This window comes from Lissotriton helveticus, chromosome 5_1, assembly GCF_964261635.1.
Source record: "Lissotriton helveticus chromosome 5_1, aLisHel1.1, whole genome shotgun sequence".
Classification (NCBI taxonomy): domain Eukaryota; kingdom Metazoa; phylum Chordata; class Amphibia; order Caudata; family Salamandridae; genus Lissotriton; species Lissotriton helveticus.
Genome location: NC_136065.1, coordinates 1,378,702,250 through 1,378,728,447, shown reverse-complemented (window position 1 = coordinate 1,378,728,447; position 26,198 = coordinate 1,378,702,250).

Genomic DNA, 26,198 nt, shown 5'->3' with positions numbered 1-26,198 from the left:
CAATGATGCCGGCTTTACGAGTGAATTGGGATAAATTAGCCGCATGTAAGCAAAAGAAAGATGAAAGTGTGTCTGATTGCTTCACTAGGTTTGAGGAGACATTTATAGATCATAGTGGTCAGGATATGAGTACGGAAGGTGGTCAGAGGTTGTTTGTGGACAAGTTTGTCTTTAATTTGTTACCCGAGCTTTGTAATAAGTTGAAAGATTCTGAGAGTTCATGGGCTGTTTCTTCATCGGCCCAGATATTGGCGACTGCACAGTACTACGAGAATAGGGACAAGGATGAGAAAGATAGAGTAGAGAAAAAGACTAAAGATTTAAAGACAAAGGTTCTGTTGCAGCAGGCGTACCCGCCTCGCCCGACTCAACAAGAGTCACAGCAAGGTTCGCAGTTTCAGCAACAGCCACAGTTTCAGAGGATATCACAGAAGCCTGGGTATTTTTCTCCAAGGCCGCCGTTAGGTCCAAATCAATGTGCATATTGTAGGGAGGACGGGCATTTCAAGAGTGATTGTCCTGTTTTACGACAACGTGCGAGTGGTATGTCGGGTCCAATAGGTCGTGGTGGTTTCCAGCAAGTATTGAGGGGTAGAGGGCGTGGCGCGTGTCCTCAGAACGAGCGTTCCTTTCCCCCACAGAATTCTATGAATTATTTTGATCAGCAGAATGTTCCGACTGGCAGATCTGCTCAATATTATGCTGATGATTATTATGTTGAGAGCGAGAGTACTGGTTATAATGATTGCTAGGATAGCCGAGGACAAAGGGAGGGAGTAGTGTCAGTTCCAGTAGACCAGAGTGGACCTTATGTTGCAGTTGTCACATCGGGTGTAGTAGAGCCTTTTCTTTTGGATACTGGTGCAGTGAAGAGTTCTATCATGCACTCTAAACTCCCTGGCGCACCTTTGTCTGGCTTAACGAATGTTTCGGTAGGATTCTCTGGCGTCCCAGTTCGTAATCCAGTTTCTAGTCCTTTGTCTCTTTCTATCGGGCCTTGTGAATTGGAAACACCCCTTATTTTAACGACAGGTTGTGGTGAGAATTTGTTGGGTTGGATTTGTTGAAAAGGTTGAATGCGACATTGCATTGTTCTCCTTCAGGAGTGCAGCTTACATTGGGTAAGAAAGTGATCTCTCCGATGTATTTGTCTAAAGATCGGCTTCCACCGGAATTACGTTCTCTCCCTGATACTCTTTGGGCTACTGGTCCTAATGACGTTGGTCTTTTGGAGATTCCACCTTATGTTGTAACACTTAAAGCGAATATTAAATTGCCACGTATTCCCCAATATAGGATTTCTAGGGATGGTGAAAGAGCCCTTTTAGCGATCATCTATGATTTGATTAAGAAAGATGTGATTAAAAAAACGAGAGGTAATGTGTGTAATAGTCCTGTGTTGCCTGTTCTGAAGCGTACTGACTCTTCTCAGCCGCCTGTTTACAGGTTTGTGATCGACCTTCGAGAGGTCAATAAGATTGTCGTGCCACAGTTTCCTGTTGTTCCGGACATTACTGCTTTGCTGACTATGATTCCTGCTTCAGCTGCCTGGTTTTCGGTTATAGATCTGAAGAATGCTTTCTTCAGTATTCCAATTGCCAAGGAGAGTAGAGATATTTTTGGCTTCTCTTTAGGAGGCTGAAGCTTCCGGTTTAAGCCCCAAGATTATTGTGAAAGTCCCTCCATCTATAGTCAGGCTTTGAAAACACAGCTTGATGCGATTGTCTTGCCTACTGGTGTTGCCCTTATTCAATATGTGGACGATCTTTTAGTTGCTGCTGATGATGAGGAAACTTGTAAAGAAGCTACTCTTTCTTTGTTGCGACATTTGTCTAATCTTCACCATAAAGTGTCACCTTCAAAGTTGCAGTATTGTCGACAAGAAGTGACATACTTAGGTCATCTCTTGTCAAAGGAGGGAAGAAGGTTGACCCCAGAACGAATTCAAGCGATTGCGCAAATGACTGTGCCATCCACACAGAGAGAAGTGCGTGCCTTCTTGGGTATTACCTCGTACTGTAGGCAGTGGATTCCGAATTTTTCATTACTTGCGGAACCTCTGTTGGCACTTACTCTTAAGGATACTCCGAATCCTCTTCCTTGGTCTGACGAATGTCGGAAAAGTTTTTCTGGATTACGTGATGCATTGTGTTCTGCTCCAGTGTTGGGTACTCCCGACTACAGTAAGCCTTTTACACTCTATGTTCACGAGAGAGAGGGTTGTGCATTGTCAGTTTTGACGCAACAGTTTGGTGACAAGCAGCATCCATGTGCGTATTTCTCGTCCACTTTGGATCCGGTAGCTAAAGCATTGCCGAGTTGCTTGAGAGCTACAGCGGCAGCGGCTGTTTCTATTCGACAGTCTGCTGGTTTGGTGATGAACAATACGTTGGTTGTGATGGTTCCACATGCGGTGGATACTTTATTGAACAGAAGGAAGACTCAGCATTTGACTAGTGCGCGGTTGTCAGGTTATGAGCTGACACTTTTGGCGAGTCATGTGCACATAAAGCGATGCAACACGTTGAATCCAGCCACGTTGTTGCCGATTTCTGTAGAGACAGATGTTCAAGAGCAACATGATTGCTTTCTCAGGACAGAAGAAGAGACGAAGGGTAGAATTGGCCTAAAAGATACTCCTCTTTTGAATCCTGATGGTACCTTATGGGTAGATGGTTCATGCTTTAAGCTTACGAATGGCGATACGACTGCAGCGTATGCGGTTACGACTTTGTATACGATCGTTGAAGCTTCACGTATTCTACAGAATTCGGCTCAAGCAGCAGAATTGATTGCACTGACAAGAGCGTGTGTGTTGTCCAAAGGAAGAAGAGTGACTGTGTATACCGATAGTCAATATGCGTTTGGTGTCGCCCATAGCTTTGGGCGATTGTGGAAGGAACGTGGATTCCTCACTTCCCATGGTACAAAGATTCAGCATGGACAGTTGGTGAATGAACTTCTTGAGTCGCTTACGTTGCCGACGCAAGTTGCGATTGTGAAATGCAGTGCACATAAGAAAGTTACAGATGACGTTAGTCGTGGTAATGCGTTTGCGGATGAAGTAGCAAGAGAAACGGCGAAAGATGTGATGAGTCGAATGTACGTTGCAGGTCCAGCGAGATGGGTTCCGGATAGAGGAATGTGTGAAGACACAATAGAAAGTGTGAAACTGATTCAGGCTGGAGCTACTGAGCCAGAATTGAGTGTGTGGAGAGAGAGTACGGGAATGTTGGATTCGACTGGCTGTTGGATTGAATTGTCGGAACACCAGCGATGGTTGTTGCCTGATGCGTATCTGCTTGCAGTGGTTACGATGGCACATGGAATGGCTCACATTAGTGCGAAAGGGATTTGTAAGTTGTTGGCTCCAGTGTGGCAGAATGGTGGAATTCCTAAGTGTGCGGAGAATCTGGTCAAGAACTGCATGGTTTGTCTGATGCATAATCCTGGCAAGGGAACCCCAACTCCAGCTGGTCACTTCGCACCTCCGGCGTATCCGTTCGAGGTGTTGCAATTGGATTTTATCCACATGGAGAGATGTAACAATCTGAAATACGTCCTGGTGGTTATCTGTGCCTTTTCAAGATGGGTAGAGGCTTATCCCCTAAAGGATAACACTGCTGTATCCACAGCTAAAGTTCTGCTCAAGGAATTCTTCCCTAGGTTTGGATTGCCAAGAATGGTATGGAGGGATAATGGAAGTGAGTTTGTGGGCCAGATCATGAAGAGAGTGTGTGAGGGTTTGGGCATAAGGCAGAAATTTCATGCTGCGAATCACCCCCAATCAGCTGGTTTAGTCGAGTGCTATAATGGTACTCTGAAGCTTAAGTTAGCCAAGATCCAGGCAAGTTCTGGACTTCAATGGCCCGATGCGTTGCCGTTGGCACTTTTGTCAACCAGAACTACAGTGCATTCCCGAATAGGACTTAGTCCATACGAAATTGTGTTTGGTCGCCCGGCAAATGTGTGGGGAGTGCTGAGACCAACGAAGTTCAGCGACATCGAATATCCTGTGTTGGTTGATTACTTGTATGATCTGACGACTAAATTACGCGTTTTACATCAACAGGTTCATGATATCTGAAGATCCAGGTCACACCCTCAATCCTGGGGATTGGATATTAGTGCACAATTTCCAGCGGACCAAGAACATTCAGCCCCTTTGGACCGGCCCATACCAAGTACTTTTATCGACACGAACAGCAGTAAGAGTCCACGGCAAGAAAAATTGGATCCACGGCGTACACTGTAGGAAGGTACCTTTACCTCTACCGTACGACCAGTGGATCCATGAGGGTATTGGTGATTCAGAAACAGAAAGAGTGCCGAAATTTATGCCATTTAGCGACGCACATTTGGTAGGGACCAGGTCTGAGCGAGAGGACGACGATATCTTGCAAGCAACTGTGCCTCCGCCTTTGAGATTGGACACTACTGAGCCTGAGTTGTTGTTCTGAGATCAGATGGTGCCTGGTAAAGACCGTTATAATTTGCGACCAAGAAACAATGGACTAATAAAAAAATAATCTCTTTCCGCCCTTCCTGCACTCTCTCATCCAAGAAGCTGTTTTGTTTTGTTCTGTCTTGGTTTTTTTGGGGGTTTTTATCCTCCTTTTTCAAACCACCATCCGGGTTCAGCTGTAGGGTCGCGTTCCCTAGACTTACAGACAGACACCTGAGCGAAGAAAACCAACTGCCGCGAACAGCACGGTTAGAGGATGGAGTTTTTTGAGATTGAGAGAGCTGTTGCAAAAATGAACTTTAATACAGAATTGTGTAAATTGATTCGTAGCAAATGTTTTTTAATAACGTGTCTTATAGTGTTTTTTAGCATGATGTTGTCTCTGATGGGTGGGATTGTTTATGCTACCCAATTGACATTTGCACCTACCTCCCAACCTATGTCTTTCCCCACTACTATTTCTTTGCATTCATTCCACACTTTACCTGAACATGAACTGATTAGAAGGTCAGAATTTATTAATAATTCCTTCGTACAATTTCTCCATCAACACCAGTTGGTAGTGAACACCACTAATTGTTGGGTGTGTGGTCTTATGCCACATACTACGGATAGAGGTATTCCCTATTTGGTTCTGCCATTCAGTTACAATGGGTCTGTATGGGCATATCAGACGATGTTTATCTATTCCAACGAAGTCTATCCCCTGCGTTCCATGAAAGATAACTCGAGTAATAGTGTCTTGGTGAAGGGAATAACAGATATGATCAGAGATATCGATACATATGAGAATATTCCTAAGGATGAGGCATTAGCTTATATCGGATGGAACGTGACTGGATATAGTGTTAGTCTGAATGAAAAGCAGAGACGAAAAAGGTCACCTCCAATTTGGATCGTACCCCATCGTGGTAATTTTTGTCTGCAAGGTAAAGGCAAGAATCCGAGAGCTCAGTTAGGGAAGAGTGTTTGTACTCAGACGTATGTCTTTGCGTCCCAAACGTCCCCACCGTTTTTAGCAGCTAAGGGCACGTATTTTGTTTGCTATGATAGAGCATACACATGGTTGCCTCCTGATTTTTCGGGAACATGTTATGTTGCATATTTGTTACCTCCTACGTATACTGCTGCTGTAGATTACCACAGAACGAGAGTTGTTAGGGGTGTCTTCAATCAGGAATATACCACGGGACAAGAAGTGGCAGACTTTCTCAAGGGTTTCCTACCGTTTTGGGGACCTATGGCAAATAGTAGAAACCTACGGCAATTGACGAGAGTGGTTAAGTCCACCATAAATTAAACTGCCGGTGCCCTTAGTAATTTGACCGCTGAGCTTCAAGCGGATCGCCTTATGACATTACAGAATCAAATGGTTTTAGACGTCATACTTGCAGACCGAGTTGGAGTATGTAAATTGATCCAATCGAGTTGCTGCGTTTTCATACCAGATAATGCTCCGACAGTATACCAGGCCATTTCTAGGTTACATAAGATCTCCGAGTCTATAAATGTGGGAAACATCCTTTACAACAAAACTTTTACAACGCAGTGCTTTTACAACGCAGGTTTTACAACACAAACCATTACAACGCATTGTGCTGGGGGGCGCTCTAGGATAGGGAATAGATTTAATTTACTAGCCAACACCTTCCCTAGTGTCCATGGGGACTGGAGTTGGAATAGTAAATTAAACTATTCACTATCCAGCACCTCAAAGCGCTATGCGTTGTAAAGGTTTGCGTTGTAAAAACTGCGTTGTAACAGCATGCGTGGTAAAAGCATGCGTTGTAACGTCATACATCCATAAATGTGGATAAAGGAGATTGGTCGTTGACTGGATGGTTCTGGGGGCTGTTATCAACTTGGGGATGGAAGATTCTGATGATCTTCGGGATGGTTTTAGCGATTCTTTTCTCATGGTGTCTCTGTGTACAGTGTGGTAATGCCATATTTGGCCTTTGTGCTACTGTGTGTGTGAAAGGACCTGTCTCGAAAGAAGTACTGAGTAACAGGATGATGCTACAGCAGCATCTTGATGATCTCATGAACATTGATATCGATTCAGACGCAGACTGAGCGATTGCCTATGTAAGGGCAAAAGGAGGTCAGTGGTTCCGTGAATTCTGAACCCGTTTTATAAATAGCATGGTTTAGTTACGAATTTGATAGTAGCAAACCGTAACTAGTGAGTTTGGCAAGTACGAGTGATCTCGTCATGCTAGACCTACAGATTCACTATGTATTTGGAGATTTCGTTCCGGACCATGGGTTCCATTTTGTGCATGGCAGCCATTCCTTGGTTGCCCTCACATAGGCCGTCGACTGCGGCCGAACGAGTCCTTGGTACACGTATACGTCGGCTCGAGTTCGTGCTGACTTTTGGATGAACCAAGTGAACTGACCTCGTTGCCTGAAGCTGACCTTGCTGAACCAGTTCTTTACCCTATAGCTGATCAAGATTAAGGATCAGAGCACAGGACATTGTAAAGTTTGATATACACACACATCCCTTATCTTGCTCTGTATCTGTTTCTGTTTCTTCCTTTATGGCCTCTTTTATGACATGGGTTGTGGTCCTTATATGATGGGTACTGTCCGACGTATGTAAGAATGAATGTTGGGTATTTCTGTATAATTGATGGTGGGCTGGACAACCGAAAAGTCGGTTTGTCGTTATGTGATACCTTCTGTAATAATGCCTGTGATTGGACAAATTGTAAATAATGGGTATTTGTCCAGAATGTGGGTTTTTTGGCATAAAAGGGATGACTCATTTTTGCAAATTTGAGCAGTCTCCTACGAATATACGCGGTGTTGTACTTCGTGGACCTCTGTTTCTGGCTGCAGCCAATAAACTCGATCTTTGACGCCACCAAGAAGTACCTCGTGTCTCTGTATTCTAAGACAGGTGAACCCGAAGACTTTGGGCGTGTCCCTGGCGCCGCTGGGTACTAAAAAGCCCGGTTCTTCACTCCTTCAAGAATTGAATTCACCAATAAAAGGAGATAATCCACAATTACACTAGTAAATGTTTTTAAAAACTTGGCAGGGAGGCCATCCGGCCCGCAGACTTTACCATTCGAGAGATTTTTAATAACCTCCCCTAGCTCTTCTTTTGTGAATGGCCTCGCCATGTTCCTTTTTTCTAAGTCTGTTAAGACAGGTATTTCATATTCCTGGAGAAAATCTCCCAAAGATGACATATCAATAGATTGTTGTTGGCCATAGATCCTCTTATTATGTTGTACCATTATGTCTCCTATTGGTCCCAAGTCCTCCAAACGAGAACCGGAAGTGGGGCATCTCAGTGCGACTATTTGATTACTTGCAGCCCGTTCCCTTGCCTGCCATGCCAGAAATACCTGTATAATTGCTTTCCTCATTAATCTTTTGCCTACCTTGCTGAAATCGGGATTCACTTTTAGCATAATATTTTTCGGCCAGGTTCCGCTTAGCCTGTTCCAGCTGTCGTCGGTTCACCACCGAGGGGCTGGAAAGGAATATGTTAAAAGACCTTCTCACTTTTTGCTCGAGTGTTTGCTTCTCCTCCTTCCTATTCCTTGAGTTCTCTGCATCTTTACCAATAGCAAGCCCTCGGAAAAAGGCTTTAAACGAATCCCAGACCACATGTAGTGGAGCTTTGCCATGATTTCGCTCAAAGAACTCTCTGATTTCTGTTTTGATAGAAACACCCAATTCCCCTCTAATAAATGTTGTCAATTTAACAGCCATCTTTTGGAGGTTTTACTGCATTCACCCAGTTCTAAGTCTAAAATGATCAATGCATGGTCCGAGAATCCACTCGGAAAAATTTTCTGAAAACTAAAAACCAAACGCCTGGAGAGAAGAAAAAAATCAATACACAAAAAAGTATGGAATCTTCCTGAGAAGCAGGTGTAAGCGATTTCAGTGGGAAATGCAGCCCGCCAAGGGTCGACTATATCAAGCATCGAGCTATAGCTTCTTGGTGGCGGGCACATCATCCTGCATACTAGCCTGGCTCGGGACAGTGAAGTCAGACAAAATGATGGAACAGAATGATGGAAAAAGGGCCGAATACCTAGGGATCTTCGGGTAGTGGACAAAGTGGCACCCCTGAAGCCAGGCAATGCAGGCTTGTGTTGTGAGGAACATCAGCAATCTCTTTACTGAATACCGCAGGTAAAAATCTGGGGTAAAGCGCTGGCCTACAGGTTGCTGGGTGTAATGGAGAAATTAGCCAATCCTGATCAGTCTGGGTTCATGCCCCGCAGAGCTACCAGACACAATATTAGATGGGTCTATAACGCCATTAAAATGGGTGCCAGCCTCGCTGGGCTTCATGCTCTACTTAAGGTCTATTTCCAAAAAGCACTCAACTCAGTAGACTGGGAGTAACTTTTCACATTATCTAAATTCAGCCCCAAATGCATAAGTTACATTCGACTAATGTATACTCAACTCCAAGCAATGGAATGGTAGGGAGGCTTTGTCTCCCCCTAGTCCCCCATTGAGAGGGGCACCTGGCAAGATGCCTGCTTTCGCCATTGCTTTTTGTCCTAGTAATGCACCCCCTAACCTCATGGGTGAGAGTAGATGCATTGTACTGCTGCTTCCAGTGGTCACCGACGGAGAGCAACATATTCTCACTGATGACATTCTGCTCTTCTTGGACAACCTACCCAGTTCTGGGCCACCAGTGTTGCAAATCTTACACATTTTCAGGTCCTACTCAGGCCTTCAAATTAATAAAGATAATTTGTCTATATAGCCTATCTCGCATCATACAGCAGCAATGCTGTGGGCCGTGGAACTATGGGTACTCTCACAGGGGTTTAAATGCTTGAGGTGTACATCACAGAAGATATGACACAGACATATATCCGTAACCTCCGATCTCAACTGTATAGTCTGGCCAGGGATATTAGATTCTCGAAATCCCTTTCACTATCTCTGCGAGGCCTGTCAGCAGTTTTTAAGACGGTATCCCTACCGAGATTATTATATCAACTTCAGAATTTCCCCATCACTGTGCTGAAAACATTCTTTGCGAGGGATAATGCTCTGATGGGATGGCAGGCTGACACTAGACACCCCACTGTGGAAAGGGTCTAGACTGCCCCAGATGGCAGCGCTCCACAGGTTTGCCAAATGGTACGCTTTTGGCATTATGACACTCAAAGATGTCCTTAAGAAAGGGTCCTTTAAGACTTATTCAGAACTGTTAACGGAGTACCAAATCCATTGTTCCCCGTTTGTCCTCTACTTTCAGCTCCGTCATATATTCACCCCATATCTACCCACAGACACTGAAATCCCAGCCTATTCACCTCCTTGGTTACTGAAATTTCTTGGAGCCTGCCTGCCTGGAGAAGACCCGAGCGAGAAGAAGGTCGTCGCATCAGGAAGGTAAGTGGGGTTCTTTTTATTTTCCTTTTATTTTTTCCCCACCCTTCTTACATGCCAGCCACCACTGAAGCTAATATGGAAGAAGCACAGAAAGCACATGAAGAACTTTATTCAGCAATGGGGGATAAACGCTCTTCCACAGTATTAATTAATGCAATAATTAAGGTCATCTTCAAATGGCTGGCCTGGTGGCTCCCAGGACTAATAAAGGTGTTAGCGCCACAAAGCCTTAAAATAATTGTTTTACTCCTGACCTTAGAACAGGGGTCTTCAAACTGGATGGCGGGCCCCACTGAGGGGTCTTAAGTAATCCCAAGCTGTGACCTAGATAAGCATCACACTTTGTTTTAAGTGATAAAACTGAGTGGCAGTAATCCACTTTGTAATGGCCCATCATTAACATCTTTGGTCATTTATATCCTGACTGGGAGTCTGTGTAAAAGTGATTACAAACTCAACTGCAATGTTTAAATATGTTTAGACATATTTAAACATTTCCAATTAACAGAATAGTTGTGAAGAATTGAGGGATGATTTTTTACTCTCCCTTTCCCCCAATGTCTGGCCCCCCTGTCTGGGGATCCTCCTGCCCCCAAGACCAAGATTAAGAGCCTGGGAATCTGGCTGGGTGGAGACCTGTCCTTTAAAACCCAGGCAAAAAAAACAGCGGGCATTTGTTTCGGGCTACTTAGATCAGTCAGAAAAATCCTTCCTCTGCTCCCCACCCTTTCTCGCAAATTGCTGATCCAAGGCCTTATCCTATCAAGGCTAGATTACAGCAATGCCATCTACCTGGGAGCCCCTGAATCCACCTTTAACAAACTGCAAAGAATTCAGAACTCGGCGGCCCGGCTTCTCACCAACAACCCGGCCAGATCCTCAGCTAAACCAGCCCTGAAGCTCCTTCACTGACTCCCAGTAAGAGAAAGAGTCAAGTTCAAAGCTCTATGCCTGGCTCATAAACTCTTACAGGACAAAGGCCCCCCCATTCTCAAAAACTTTATCACGCCCTACAAAGCCTCAAGATCTCTCCGCTCAGATCACGAACACCTCATCACAGTCCACACAGTGAAAAAGGCCCGCACAGGCAGCCGCCGATTCTCCGTGAATACGGCCAGCCTTTAGAACTCCCTCCCCCGTAAACTAAGGACGGAACCTGATCACCTCCGCTTTAGGAAAATGCTGAAAACGCACCTTTTCCCGTAATATTTGCCTTCTTCCCTGGGCTCACCTCTGTTTCGAGTGTCGTGGTTTCAGCGCTGGGATACTCACGGGTTACTACGCGCTCTACAAAACCCAATTAATAATAATAATAATAATTACCCCGGGGTGCAGCATTAGGAAGTTTGAAGACCACTGCCCTAGAAGGAAGAGACTAGATTACAGTAAAAGTAACAGAAATGGTGAAAGGGATATGCACACTCCTTAGAGGAGGAACTTAGGGCAGCACTTAAAAAATACAAACCCTTTTTAAAGAAGTGAAAGCAATGTTTGTTTTACATAAGTTGGGGGCAACACCAAATGTCCTTAAAGAACTACTAAAAGTCATTAAGGTCTTCTGTAATCACTCTGTCATGCCAAATCAATTTCCTGCTTTGTAATAATTGCTACAGATACAGCGAGTAGTTCTGCAGATATAGACTTTGTTAGTGAAGAGGTAAAGGAGCTGCCCAGGAAGTAGACACAGGTACCACCAGCTCCCAGGTCGAGCATCAGTAACCGCCAGATTCAAAACCTCACATTCGAAGAATATACAAAACCATGCAAGGCACAAAATTCCATTTCAGGCAACCTAATCATAACAAAGATAAGCTACATCACATGCTCCCTTCTCAGCACACTAAATACTAAAACAATACAACTCAGACATAGATAACAAAAGCAAGACAAGCCAAAAGACTGCCACAAAATAGGAACATATATTATCTTATCACCACCCACAACACTAGTACCAACAAAGACAAAACATGACAGCATCAAACATTGCATAGGCAAGAATAAAAGTAAAAGTACAATTGATTAAACTGAACGTTTAGGAACTAGCAAAACAGACTTGGGATTCATGTGAGAAAATGTATTGGTTTCATGGCTTTATGAGAACTCCTATGCAGAGGAGAAATAGCCATCATAGACATAGGGTTACTGGCAGTGGAATTACAATCAGCTGAACCCAGGGAAATGATTTTAACACCAACTTGGATAGGCTTCTCTTCCCCCACTTTCACCACCCGTGAGAGATTCCAGTAATGACCCCCATCAACTCTAACTGCACTTCCACATAATTTCTCCACTCTTACAGAATCACCAAACTTGTTTCTTCCTATTTGTACATCAACATAGATATGTTATGCACCAAACCCCCAACTTGTACTTTCACAGTCTTCACTCCTTTCTCCTGATCATACCAGCACTTCTGTTTGCTTTGAGGAAGACCCACTTTCTCCCTGACCAACACCTCCAGATTCTCAACATCAGTTTCACTCTTCAGCTACTTGGACATCTAAGCTGGATGAAAAATGTTATTAGCTTTTCTACCTTCCAGCAATTAAAATGGAGAAAATCTGGTGGTAGATGAGGAGTAGTCCCATAAAACCACAACATACTTCCCACAGATTTAACAATATCATGCTCTCCATTTTTAGCCCATCTAATGCACTCCCCAACAACACGGTTCCTCCTCTCAATGAGACCGTTCTCCTGGGGATGATATAAAGAGTTATAGAGATGCTTGACACCACCGATTCAAGGAAACTCTAAAATTCACTGCTAACAAATTGAGCACCATTGTCTGAAAATAGAGTTTCAGGAAAACCCAACCTCAAACAAATGTCTCTGAGAAAATCCACAACAGAGCATGAACTAGAATCTCTTCCAAATTTAAGCTCCAGCCACTTTGAATGGTAATCTACCAGGACCAGAATGAACTTCATACCACCACGTAAAGAGTCATAGGGACCGATAATATCAATCCCTATTTCTAACCATGGTTTTGAAGGGAACTCAATAGGAGTAACCGCCAGATTCAAAACCTCACATTCGAAGAATATACAAAACCATGCAAGGCACAAAATTCCATTTCAGGCAACCTAATCATAACAAAGATAAGCTACATCACATGCTCCCTTCTCAGCACACTAAATACTAAAACAATACAACTCAGACATAGATAACAAAAGCAAGACAAGCCAAAAGACTGCCACAACATAGGAACATATATTATCTTATCACCACCCACAACACTAGTACCAACAAAGACAAAACATGACAGCATCAAACATTGCATAGGCAAGAATAAAAGTAAAAGTACAATTGATTAAACTGAACGTTTAGGAACTAGCAAAACAGACTTGGGATTCATGTGAGAAAATGTATTGGTTTCATGGCTTTATGAGAACTCCTACGCAGAGGAGAAATAGCCATCATAGACATAGGGTTACTGGCAGTGGAATTACAATCAGCTGAACCCAGGGAAATGATTTTAACACCAACTTGGATATGCTTCTCTTCCCCCACTTTCACCACCCGTGAGAGATTCCAGCAATGACCCCCATCAACTCTAACTGCACTTCCACATAATTTCTCCACTCTTACAGAATCACCAAACTTGTTTCTTCCTATTTGTACATCAACATAGATATGTTATGCACCAAACCTCCAACTTGTACTTTCACAGTCTTCACTCCTTTCTCCTGATCATACCAGCACTTCTGTTTGCTTTGAGGAAGACCCACTTTCTCCCTGACCAACACCTCCAGATTCTCAACATCAGTTTCACTCTTCAGCTACTTGGACATCTAAGCTGGATGAAAAATGTTATTAGCTTTTCTACCTTCCAGCAATTAAAATGGAGAAAATCTGGTGGTAGATGAGGAGTAGTCCCATAAAACCACAACATACTTCCCACAGATTTAACAATATCATGCTCTCCATTTTTAGCCCATCTAATGCACTCCCCAACAACACAGTTCCTCCTCTCAATGAGACCGTTTTCCTGGGGATGATATAAAGAGTTATAGAGATGCTTGACACCACCGATTCAAGGAAACTCTAAAATTCACTGCTAACAAATTGAGCACCATTGTCTGAAAATAGAGTTTCAGGAAAACCCAACCTCAAACAAATGTCTCTGAGAAAATCCACAACAGAGCATGAACTAGAATCTCTTCCAAATTTAAGCTCCAGCCACTTTGAATGGTAATCTACCAGGACCAGAATGAACTTCATACCACCACGTAAAGAGTCATAGGGACCGATAATATCAATCCCTATTTCTAACCATGGTTTTGAAGGGAACTCAATAGGAGTCAAAGGAGGATGGAAACTTTTACATTTTTGTCTGCAGAAGCACATACAACACATCCTCCCACTACATCCTCAATGTCAGCATCCATCCTGGGCCACCAAAACGAATCACGAATGCGCCGTTTGGTGAGAGCCGAACAAAGATGTCCTTCATGGAATTATTGATTATAACACTCTTCAAATGGTAGGGAGGAACTGATTTGTCTGACCTAAGCAACATTCCATCTTCCACCGAAAGTTCCTCACAAACTTTAAAATACAGCTGAAGAATGGGAGATAATACCTTTTCCCTGGGCCATCCATTTTTGTCCAGATCCAAAACCTGCTGTAACACATTGTCCTCACTTTAAGAACCTCTCCATTCATGTTCAGAACAAACTCCCAAATTGGGTACTTCAATAGACGCCACCAAACAATTCTCAGAATTAATGTAAGAGGCTTGCGGTCTGTCTGTAACCAGAACCATTTACCCTAGGTGCAGCAATGAAACTTTTCAATTGCCCACCAACACCCAACCAACTCCATCTCAATAACTGAGTACTGCATCTCAGCATCTTGTAATACCCTCAAAGCAAACACAATGGCACACTCCACATCATCCTTCTTTTGTGTGAATACAGCCCCCAAACCTACCTTACCAGCTTCATCAGTGATACAACAAGATAAGGAAGGGTCAAACGGTTTGAGGGCTTTACTTTCACCCAACCAATACTTGATCCAAACAACACCCTCTGAACACGCTTCATCCCAATTGAACTTCAGATCTTTCCTGAGCAATTACTGATGGGTCTCACCTTAGATGCGTTATCTGTAATGAATCGTAAATAGATCTCACATAGACCTAAAAAGGACTTGTCCCCAAACTTGCCAGTCAGAGGAGATGCCGCCACAATGGAATTTATCAGTTCTTGTCTCTGTTTGATGCCTTCTTCGGAAACAACATGTCTAAAATACTCAAACTCGTTACTCGAGAATTGGGCTCTTTCAACATGTTGTACATTTTCCTATGAAAAACCAATGCAGCTGAGGCAAGCTAAAATTGCATACGGCAATACTGAAAGGTACCTATTGGGGAAACTAACTTGCCCCTGCAAACACATAATTGATTTTAGGTAACGGGTTGAGTCACCCCAAATCTCTTTGTTTAGACTACGTTTGTGTACTACGACTAAAGGGGACAACAACAGGGATGATTCTGTAGGCTCAATGATACCCTATTCATGCAGCATTTTAAGCTGTTTCTCTAGATCATCCCTAACACTGAATGGTACTCCACACAGTTTTTGCTTGACAGGAATAGATCTATCTTTGACCTTGATCATATGTTTGAAGCCTTTGATTTTACCAAGGGTTTTGTAAAAATCTCTGGAAATTTACGGCTCCAGTCCATTGCCACATCATCTCACTCAACTACGAGAACCTGTTCTTTAGCGCCAGGTCTAAGAACCATCTCAAATAAGCCCTATTGAAACCTGGTCAAAAGATGAAGATGATCAAGAAGCAAAGTTGACTGTAGGAGTTTTGGAAAGAGGACGCAATAGAACATTCATAAGACAGCATATATAGAAAGAAATATTGAAGAACTACTGAAAGACAATACAAAGAAGAACATCTTCTGATAAAACAGTGAGAGTATTCATGTATATATTCTGAAAAATATCAGCATCTATAATTGCAGGTATTACGTTATGGGCACTCATTATGCCGCAGTAGAAGCCCGATGACTGGCCATGTTACCTGCCCTGGGCTACTACTCACACTTTGAATGTGATTATTAGCGTTTGCTTGTCTGAGGCTCTGCATGCCTGATGGCCAATGCCCAAAGGCTGATTTGGCTACTTTGGTTGCTCTCTCATAGGCAGGCATGTTGCAGGATAAGCCATGCCAATCCACCACATGCAGGAATAGAAACTTATGGTCAAAATACTTATTAATTGCATAACTTCATAAAGTGTTGCTTGTCACGATTTAGTCAAAATATTTAGGCGAAAGTGGGCCCCCACTAGCCCTGCCACCATGTTAGAAGTACCTTGAAATTGTTTTCTGGGTGTTTCTTACCCTCTCAGTTTGCTCTGCAATGATCTATCAGCAGCAGCCTCATTGCATTGAGAATCCTTTCCCACAATAGTGCCTGTAACTGGGAATTCACCCATTTCCTCCATAGACCAATCTATGGTTGCAGGACAAGGAGGCATAGCCGGACTAATTAGGGGCCTGCAAAATAATCCCTACCGAGGGCGGGACCTCCCCCGGAGTGCAAGGCCAGAAAGCCCACGAAAATGCATGCAGGCAATTGGATGAGTGATTTGAAGCAACCAGTAAGGAAAAGAGAGGGCATGGCGGTCACAAGGTAAAATGCCAGGGTGCTGGACCTGCACCAATGACTGAGTGAGTATGACCATTAAATTGTGATGTTTATGATCCATGTGTTATATTCTGTAAATTAACTGCGGCCATTATGCACCAACAGTAGCTCCCCCGATATGGTTACTAAAACAAGGAGGGACAGTGCATAGTGTTGACCACAAGAGGAAAGGTGGTCGCTCGCATGTCTGGGAGGGGCTTGACCCACTGCCAACATCGTTTGGAAATTGAACTGAGATCCCCACCGTCCTGTAGCTTCACCACCTAAGGTGTAATCAATAGAAGACAGCCAATCTGTTGCTCATATTTTTTCTGGAGAAAAAAGCATATTTCTTAAATCTTAGCTGATTTCGTAATGTCTTCGTCTTTTTGGGCATTTCTGCAGGTCCATGCAATTTTTTTTACCCAGATAAATTCTATCTCTACTTGAATTTCTAGGCCGGGGACAGTATGTAAATAACAGGAATTTAGGAATGTCTGGGAATGAGGCTATGGCACTGCAGTGGCGCCTTCGAACATAAGCAAGCAACACTGCAGATACGACTGACAAACTTTTTTATTTTAATAACAACACGGCTGAGTTGCAGGATGGCTGATCAGCAGTGGGTGTCAGCATATGTCTTTGCAGGAAAGCTTCCCAGATTGCTAGCTCATAACTGGAAGCAGCACGGACATTAGTGATTTAAGGTGCACACATGTCAAGGGGCAGAAGAAAGATGAAAGGGTCCAGGAACCCTAGCATCAGGACACGTAAACGTTGCTGACTATTGGAATTAAGCGGGGATATGTGTCTAGCAAGTTGTAGCCTAATAGAGAGGTGAAAGAGGGGGCGGGGCCCTGCATATATAGATTGGCTTGTTTTCTAGACCAGTACTTCCCTAACTTTTTAAAGCATCAACCCAATTTTTTGAAGGACAAACGTTTGTGTCCGACCTCGCTTTAAAGGCCATTAGACAGGTGATTTTTTAATATAACTAAAGCGTAGTGCGGTAGCACACTATCATTTAGAGACCACATTTTCATTGAAATGGCCACTACATTTTCACGACGTAGGGCCTGATTCACAAAGGTAAACTTGCAAATTTGTGTAAATTTACTCTTTTTTGGCATTCACATAACCGCAATTTTATAGTAACTTTACGACTGCATAGTTTCCGCAGTCGGGGCAGAGAACTATGCACATAAAAAGATAGCGCTGTCCTATCTTTTAAAGTGCAGAGTTGTTTGCCCCTGACTGCGAAGGCTCCGCAGTCGTAAAGTTACTATTACATTGCAGTTTTGTGAATACCGAAAAAGAGTAAACCTACACACTTGTATGTTTACATTTGTGAATCAGACCTTTACAGTTTTACTGATAAAAACGTATTGCACATACATGATAATGTGTGGAAATCGGGTTTCAGTGAACATTTATAACATGTGCATCAGCAAGTAAAGGGTCTCAATTTGTATTGATGCTATTAAATTCTTTGTTTCCATCACACCTCAGAATTACAAAAATGTGCTTCATTTTTGCTTTCCTTGCAGCCGAATGTTTACAGATTATGAACAGTTATTGACATTTTATTGTGTGTTAAAACATGACATCTTATATATAGCCTTTCCTTTCACACTCCCTGAACCCCAGCAAAATTGTCATATAATTAACTTTACTTTTTTGTAAACACCAAACCCCGTGTTAAAAAGAATATACAGAATTCAAAGCCATCTTTATTTATTGCTGGACCTTTCCTGACGCACCAAAATTCAGCATGACCCACAGTTTGAGAAACTTTGTTCTAGACATTCAGGAATGTTGAAAACAAGTACAGTGAGTGACGTCTGCTTCACTTTTCTTGTTATTTTTGGCATTGGTCGAAGAAACAATCCCACCTCCTTCTCACATAGAAATGTGAAAGTATTTCTGCAGACTGTCACATATTTTGCTGCGGATTCGGACTGCTTTTGTTACTAGCCTTGCCCATAATAGCAGTGCCTGTTCATCAGTGGCATGGCCAGTGCGTCATGAGCCATAACTCGAGGAAGGAAATGGGACGCCTGGGCGGTGTTCAAAATATGACATACAGCAGTATCAGGGGTCGGTGGCCCCCTCAGACCTCTGGGCCCTGGTGCCACTACACCTACTGCACCAATGAAAGCTACGCCCCTGCTATTCATTTCTAGACCTGAGGGGAGTGACCAAAAGTGTTTTTCTCTGCAGTTTGAGATCAAGAGCCGGTTAGTCTACCTTGAACGATGGGAAATGTAAAGGTTACAATGAACTAGCAGGTAATTTCAGTTTAGGGTAGCACAGGGCTTTAAGTGGGCCGGGTCTCACGGGGGTCTGAGCACCGGCAGTTTTTTTAAAGGGGCCTCGAAACGGGTCCCTATCAGGCTCTGTTTTGTGCCGTGGCACAGGCGGTCCGTTTTTTTCCGGACTGCAGTGACAGCAGGCACTTCGATGTGCGTGTGCTCACACTGCTTACTTCTCACTAGTGGAGAAGTGACGACATGACGTCATGCCAGGTGAGCGTTGTAGGGGAGGGGAAATCCTTTAAAGAGAGTCATTTTCTCTCTGGATTTCCCTTCTCGTTTTGAAACTCAGGAGCAGCAACACTGTTGTGGTGTCACATGCAACTAACAACCATTGACAAAGCCAATAGTCCTGACCTGTTGTGGGTATGATGCAGTGGTAGAAGTGGGCGGGGACAGAAGGGCACGGCGTGCCCCTACTTCTAAAAATTATTTCAGTCCGTTCCCCTACTTCTTTCTTTCAAAATAACGTCCCGGGATGGCAAACGATAACTTTTTCATTCAGCTTCCATGGGCTGCTCGCACTTCTCTGTTGAATTCCAGAGACTGCAGCAGACTCCCCCCTGAGCTCCCACAGACGGAGGGCAGGCCCATTGTCATTCTGATTGAGGCAGATTATCTCCTTTCGAATGACAATGCGCCCACCCTCTGCCTTTAGCATATCAAGTGCCAGTGAGATCAGAGTTGGTGATTAGAGAGGAGCTTTCCCCAAACAGAGTACTGTGGGGAATTTGACACCTTATGTAATTTGTCAATGTTGTACACAGAGTGAATTGGGCAGGAACAGTGACTGGACAGAAGAGACAACAGGAAAGGAGAGGTACTAGAGCAGGAGAGGTGACTGGGCAGGAGAAGTGACAGGGCAGGAAAAGTGACAGGGCAGGAGAAGTGACGGGCAGGAGAAGTGACGGGCAGGAAAAGTGACGGGCAGGAAAAGTGACGGGGCAGGAGCGGTGACAGAAAAGGAGAGGTGACAGGAAAGGAGAGGTGACAGGAAAGGAGAGGTGACGGGACAGGAGAAGTGATGGGGCATGAGAAGTGAAGGGGCAGGAGTGGTGATTAGGCATGGGCAGGAGCGGTAACCGGCAAGAGCAGTGAACAGATAGGGGCAGTGAACGGATAAGAGCAGTGAACGGGGCAGGAGAAGTGATTTGATTTGATTTGATTGATTTGATTTGATTATGGATTTGTAAAGCGCAGCGAATGCCCATGGGCGTCTTGGCGCTTAATAGAATACTAGACCAAACTGCTCAACCGGATTGCGACTATCCCAAACTGAATAAACATGTTTTTATCTCTTTACGAAAGGAAAATAGAGAGGGGCAGTTCTTGATTGAAATTGGAAGTTGGTTCCACGCCTTCGCTGCATACAGCAGGAAGCTTCTCCCTCCCCATCTGAGTTGTTTATATCTGGGGACCTGTATTAGATTACGGTCGCTGGATCTCAAGGGCCTGTTCGGCTGGTACCTTACCAAGTGGATTTCTAACGACTGTGGGCCTACCCCATGCAGGGCTTTATATGCCAGACACAAGGATTTAAATTTGATTCTGTTTTTCATAGGTAACCAATGCAGAGCTCTCAACCCATGGGCTATGGACTCATGTTTGGGTATGTTCAGCACCAGTCGAGCTGCAGCATTTTGTAAACGTTGGAGTTTCATGAGGTGTTGGGACTGCATCCCCGCATAAAGCGCATTGCAGTAGTCTAGTCTTGATAATGCCAGCATGGTTACTACTGTTTTGCATGATGTCAGTGGAATGAAAGGTAACAACTTCCTAATCATCTTCAGGATGAACCATATCGATGATGATAGCTTGTTGGTTTGTGCTTCATAGGACAGTTTGTTATCTAAGAGTATGCCTAGGTTTTTTACCTTGGGTACTGGCGAGGGACATTGCCCTAGAATATTTGGCCGCCAGTGCTGGGACCAAGAATGTATGTCTTAGCCTAACAGCATCACTTCACTTTTGTCGCCATTAAGCTTGAGACAATTAGTCTGCATCCAGTAAGTGATCTGTTCCATGTAGTATTTGAACCTGGTTGTTGTCTCTTGTGTGTTGTTGGAGATGGAGACCACTATTTGCGTGTCATCTGTGTATGAAACTGGGAGAAAGCCGCAGTTCCTAATAATAGCCGCCAGGGGCGCCACATAAAGATTGAAAAGGGTGGGGCTTAGTGACGACCCCTGGGGTACCCCACAAGGAGATGTAAAGGCTTTGGATTTGGCTTCTCCCAGTTCCACCGTAAAGGACCTGTTGGATAAAAAGGATGCTAGCAGGGCCTGAGCTGACCTATGTAGTCAAACCTCTTTGAGCCGGTTAAGTAGAGTGTCGTGGTTTACCGTGTCAATGGCCGCCGAGAGATCTAATAAAACCAGGGCGGCCTTCCCCCCGGCATCCAGAACACTCCTAAGCTCCTCGGTGGCCATCAGCAAAGCGGTCTCAGTTCCGTGCCCTTCACGGAAACCGAATTGCGAATAATCCAGTACATTTGCTTCTGTCAGAAATTGCGACAGCTGTCTATTCAGAAGCTTCTCCAATACTTTCGAGGCAAAAGGTATCCTCGCAATAGATCTGTAATTACCTGGTTCTTGGGGATCTAAATTGGATTTCTTAAGGAGGGGTAGTACCGAAGCTGTTTTCCAAAGTGCGGGGAACTCATTGGGTTTAATTATATTGGTGAAAAGCAAAAAAAGTTGCTAGCTCAGAAGCTCGTCGAATAGGTGCATCACCTTCGGCGGGCAGGGATCGGATGTACCACCCGATTTTGTTAACCTGACCACCTGAAGAATCTCTTCATAAGAGGGGGGCTGAAAGAGAAAACTGCGACCAAGTGAATGGCATGAACTCTCTTCTTGTGTCTGTATTTTAGTCTGCTTGTGCCTATCCACCTCCGATCCTCTGAATGATTCGTAGACTGTAGATACTTTTTCGACAAAGAACTGGCCCAGTGTGTTACAAAAGTCTGAGCTCATTTCAATGGGCATATTGGTGTTTGTGTTTGTCAGTTTTCTAACTGTTGAGAAGAGTTCTTTGTTAGAATTTTTAGCCTCCTCAATTTTTTGCGTAAAATATTTACTTTTCTCAGCCAGTATTAGTTTTTTATAGATGCCTAAAGAGGCTTTGTAATCCTCTTTTGGTCCTTGTTCGTACGCAGCTCTCCATGTTTTTTCCAGCTTTCGGCAGTTCTGTTTTTGTTTTTTTAGGGCCTGCGAAAACAAAGGTTGGGATGGCGTCTTTCTCCTACTTGTTTTGTTTTTGTGAGGGACTGCTGTGTCTGTGGCTAGACGTATCCAGTTAGACACTTGGTGGGTGGCAGTGTTACAATCACTGTCCAGTGTTGGGATAGATTGGTTTAGCAGATTATTCAGCTTTACAACATCGATTTTGGACCAGTCTGGATAAGTGGACTGTTTGTGGCGTACCGCCAGAGCCTCCTCAGTTTTTCCTGCCTCTACAGTAAATATTATTACCTTGTGATCAGACCACGGGACTGGAAGAATCTCCGGCGTCCGGATATGTTTCTTTGACGAAAAAAGCCCGTCAAGTATGTGACCTGCCTTATGGGTGGTATGCTATACTAATTGCTCCATATCTAGATTCATAAGTGTCTCTGATAGCTGTGTAACTCTGGGGTCATCGCCATTTTCTAAATGCAGGTTAAAGTCACCTAGAATTGTGAAGTCAGCATTCCTGATGCTGTTTTCTAGAAAGGGGCTCAAAATTTGTGTTAGGGGAGACTTGGCCTTCGGGGTCTATAAATTAAAAGGCCCCTGAAGGTGTCGTTCTTGGAAATATTTATTTGAAAATTAAGAATCTCGCAGTCTGGGCTGCTGTTTTGATTGGAACCCTTAGTTCTTAGTTCATTCTTATATATTATTGCTAGCCCACCCCCTCGCTTTTCCTTTCTGTTTGCTCTGATGATTGAGAAGCCGTCTGGAATAGCCAGTGCTAGATCAATATCTGAAGCTTCGTCCGCCCAGGTCTCTGTTATAAAGAGTAGGCTGAGTTTTTGGGTTTCTATTAACTCTGCCGTCTCTGTATTGTGTTTAATTAGGGACCTAGAGTTGATTAAACCTGCTGTAATAGTCACGTTAGCTTGCTCCTCCTTCCGTTGAGAGGTAGGGGATTTGGCCCGTGTGTAGGTAAAAGCCGATTGGCAAATATGGCAGGGGTTCGCTAAGCTTATGGCGGGTCTGGGAGGGCAGGTCGAGGTCAGCCTAAATTCAAGTAACTCCCCTCGTGAGTAGCATGTTCTTGCCGGACCTGGCGTAAAACGTACAGGGGGCATGGCCCTGGGCCCGGACCAGGCACGGACGGGCGCAGACGGGCTTACCTTCGGCGCGCCCGCTGCACGCGTCTGCTGCGCATCCGCCCTGATATTGTCTTAAATGGTCTTGTGCCTCCGGTCAACTAGACCGCTGAGCGCTCGAGCGCCGGAAATGCCCCTGCCGGAAGTAGTAGCGTCTGTCCCCGTATCCACCCTCCGTTCAATCGGCACTTGCCGTGATGGACCGGGGTGTGTGGGGCAGCGCAGCGGCAATGGAGGGGTAAATGCAGGTAAGGAAAAGCACAAATGAGTTTCTTAAAAACAAAGATGCAAAATGAAGGTTTATTTTTTTAAAAGAGTAAAGTGCGATCTAATCAGCGCAGCATTACTTTCAAGCGTACAAATAGGAGAGCACAAGTGAGTTTCTTAAAACAAGATGCAAGGTGATTTTTAAAAGAGTAAAGTGAGATCTAATTCAGCGCAGCCTTACTTCCAAGCGTGCAATAAAGCGCAAAGTGCATACAACATCGAAACAGCCTTTCTCCACTCGTGCCACCGGTCTAGTAATCAGACCAGTGCCTTCATGGTTGGATCTTAAATAGTCTCGTGCCTCCGGTCAACTAAGCCGCTGAGCGCTCGAGTGCCGGAAATGCCCCCTGCCGGGCGTAGGAGCGTCTGTCCCCGTCTCCACCCTCCGTTCAATCGGCACTTGCCGTGACGGACCGGGGTGTGTGGGGCAGCGCAGGGGCAATGGAGGGGTAAATGCAGGTAAGGAAAAGCACAAATGAGTTTCTTAAAAACAAAGATGCAAAATGAAGTTTTTATTTTTTTTAAAGAGTAAAGTGCGATCTAATCAGCGCAGCATTACTTTCAAGCGTACAAATAGGAGAGCACAAGTGAGTTTCTTAAAACAAGATGCAAGGTGATTTTTAAAAGAGTCAAGTGCGATCTAATTCAGCGCAGCCTTACTTCCAAGCGTGCAATAAAGCGCAAAGTGCATACAACATTAAAACAGCCTTTCTCCACTCTTGCCGCCGGTCTAGTAATCAGACCAGTGCCTTCATGGTTGGATCTTAAATAGTCTCGTGCCTCCGGTCAACTAGACCGCTGAGCGCTCGAGCGCCGGAAATGCCCCCTGCTGGGCGTAGGAGCGTCTGTCCCCGTCTCCACCCTCCGTTCAATCGGCACTTGCCGTGACAGACCGGGGTGTGTGGGGCAGCGCAGCGGCAATGGAGGGGACAGGGGAAGTGATGGGGCTGGAGCGGTGATCGGGCAGGAGTGCTGATCGGACAGGAGCAGTGAACGGGCAGGAACAGTGACGGGGTAGGAGAAGTGATGGGCAGGAGAAGTGACGGGCCAGGAGAAGTGACGGGCCAGAAGAAGGGAGGGGACAGGTGAATTGACGAAGCAGGAGTGTTGATCGAGCATGAGCAGGACCCCTGACTCCGCCCACTGATAAAATCTTCGGTTATTCCTGCCCCCTGATTCTCCCCCCACAGTTCCCCTACTTTTTATTTCCCACTTCGACCACTGCTCAACTCCCACAGTTGGGCCCAGTAAACTGTGTGTGCCACGTGGCCCTCTGAAAGGGGTTCTGACAGTGGCCTTACAGTTAATACCCAAGGCAGAGGCCCCTGGGACGCCTGGCGAACAGGTTGCAGGATGCGTGTGTTGAGTGAGCAGTGCAGGGGTGTGCATGATGAGCGGTGTTTGAGTGTGCAGGGTGAGTAGTGTGTGAGAGCTCTGCGAGCAGTCAGCATGAGTGCTGTGTTAGTGGTGTGAATGCAGGTTGAAAATTATGTGAGCATTGTGACTACAGTGTGGTCATTGTCAGTGCAGGGTGAAAGGTGTGTGAGTGCTGGATAAGAAGTGTGAAATTGGAGGGTGTGAGGTGTGTAAATGTGCAGGGTGAGCAGGGTGAGCAGGGTGCGAGTAGAAGGTGAACAATCTGGTTATAGAGAGAGCAGTTGTGTGTGCAGTGTTATGGGGGTGAGAGAAGGGTGAGCAGTCAGGGTGAGTTTGTTGAGTGGTATATGAGTGCATAGTGAGAAATGGGTGAGTGGCAGGTGGGTGTCGGTGGGAACTTGGTGCGTGCAGAGTCTGCATTGTAAGAGTACAGGACATATTGTGGGTGGCTACAGGACGGTGCACGGTGTGCTGTGGTTGAGAGATATAAGAGTACAGGGTACACAGCTTGTGAGTGCCGGGCTATTGGTCTGTCTGTATAAGCGTGGGATGAGAGATGTGCCCATGTGAATGTGGTGCAAGTGGCATGCTTTTGAGAGTCCAGGATGCAACACATTAAAGCCAGACCTATTGCAATTGATAATCCTTGTTATATTAAGTGACGCTATCACCAATGTTATCCATTGTGGTAATGGTAGGTTGTTCCTGGCTTTTCTACTGGGAACTTCGAGTTTAATATAGTATGCTGTTGGTTAATAGTCTAGTGCTCTAGTGGTATAAACAGCATTGGCCTCCTGAGATATACCTTATGCCCAGGCAGGTATTTTTCTACAAATTAAGCACAGACTAAAAAAAAATACAGTGTATTAAGAAAGATACGGTCTCCACTCTGACCTAGTTTCTTGGTAGCCCTGGCCACTCAGTGAGTTTGAGTCATTGAATCCTTGTGGTATGTGTCCCACAACAAGGCTGAGAAAGTAGAAAAATATCGAAATTGGATCAAGGTCCCACCCAAGGCCGAAAGTAATTTAACTTGCGGTAAAAATGTAGTGGGAAAACTCGTGAAAGAAAATAAGTTGTATCATAAATGTAGTATACTTACAATGTATATAATATAATTTATGTAATCAAATATTTGTTTTTTTTTATGAATAGAAAATACGGACCAGAGTGGCAAATATTTCTACCGCCGTGGAAGAAGGACCACAATTGCCCATAACTGTTTGTGATGGGGACGCTCATAATGAAGAGAAACTAGCAAAAGTAAAGATATGACAACTCATCTAAAAAAAAAAATTAAGTCTGGATAATATGTGGCAGGTAATATTATATGAATGTATTAATTACATCCTGCCTCCATTTTAAGTGGCATTTTTTCCACTTCAGAAATGATGCTCTCCAAGATGGCAGCATGCTGAGTGAACTCTGGAT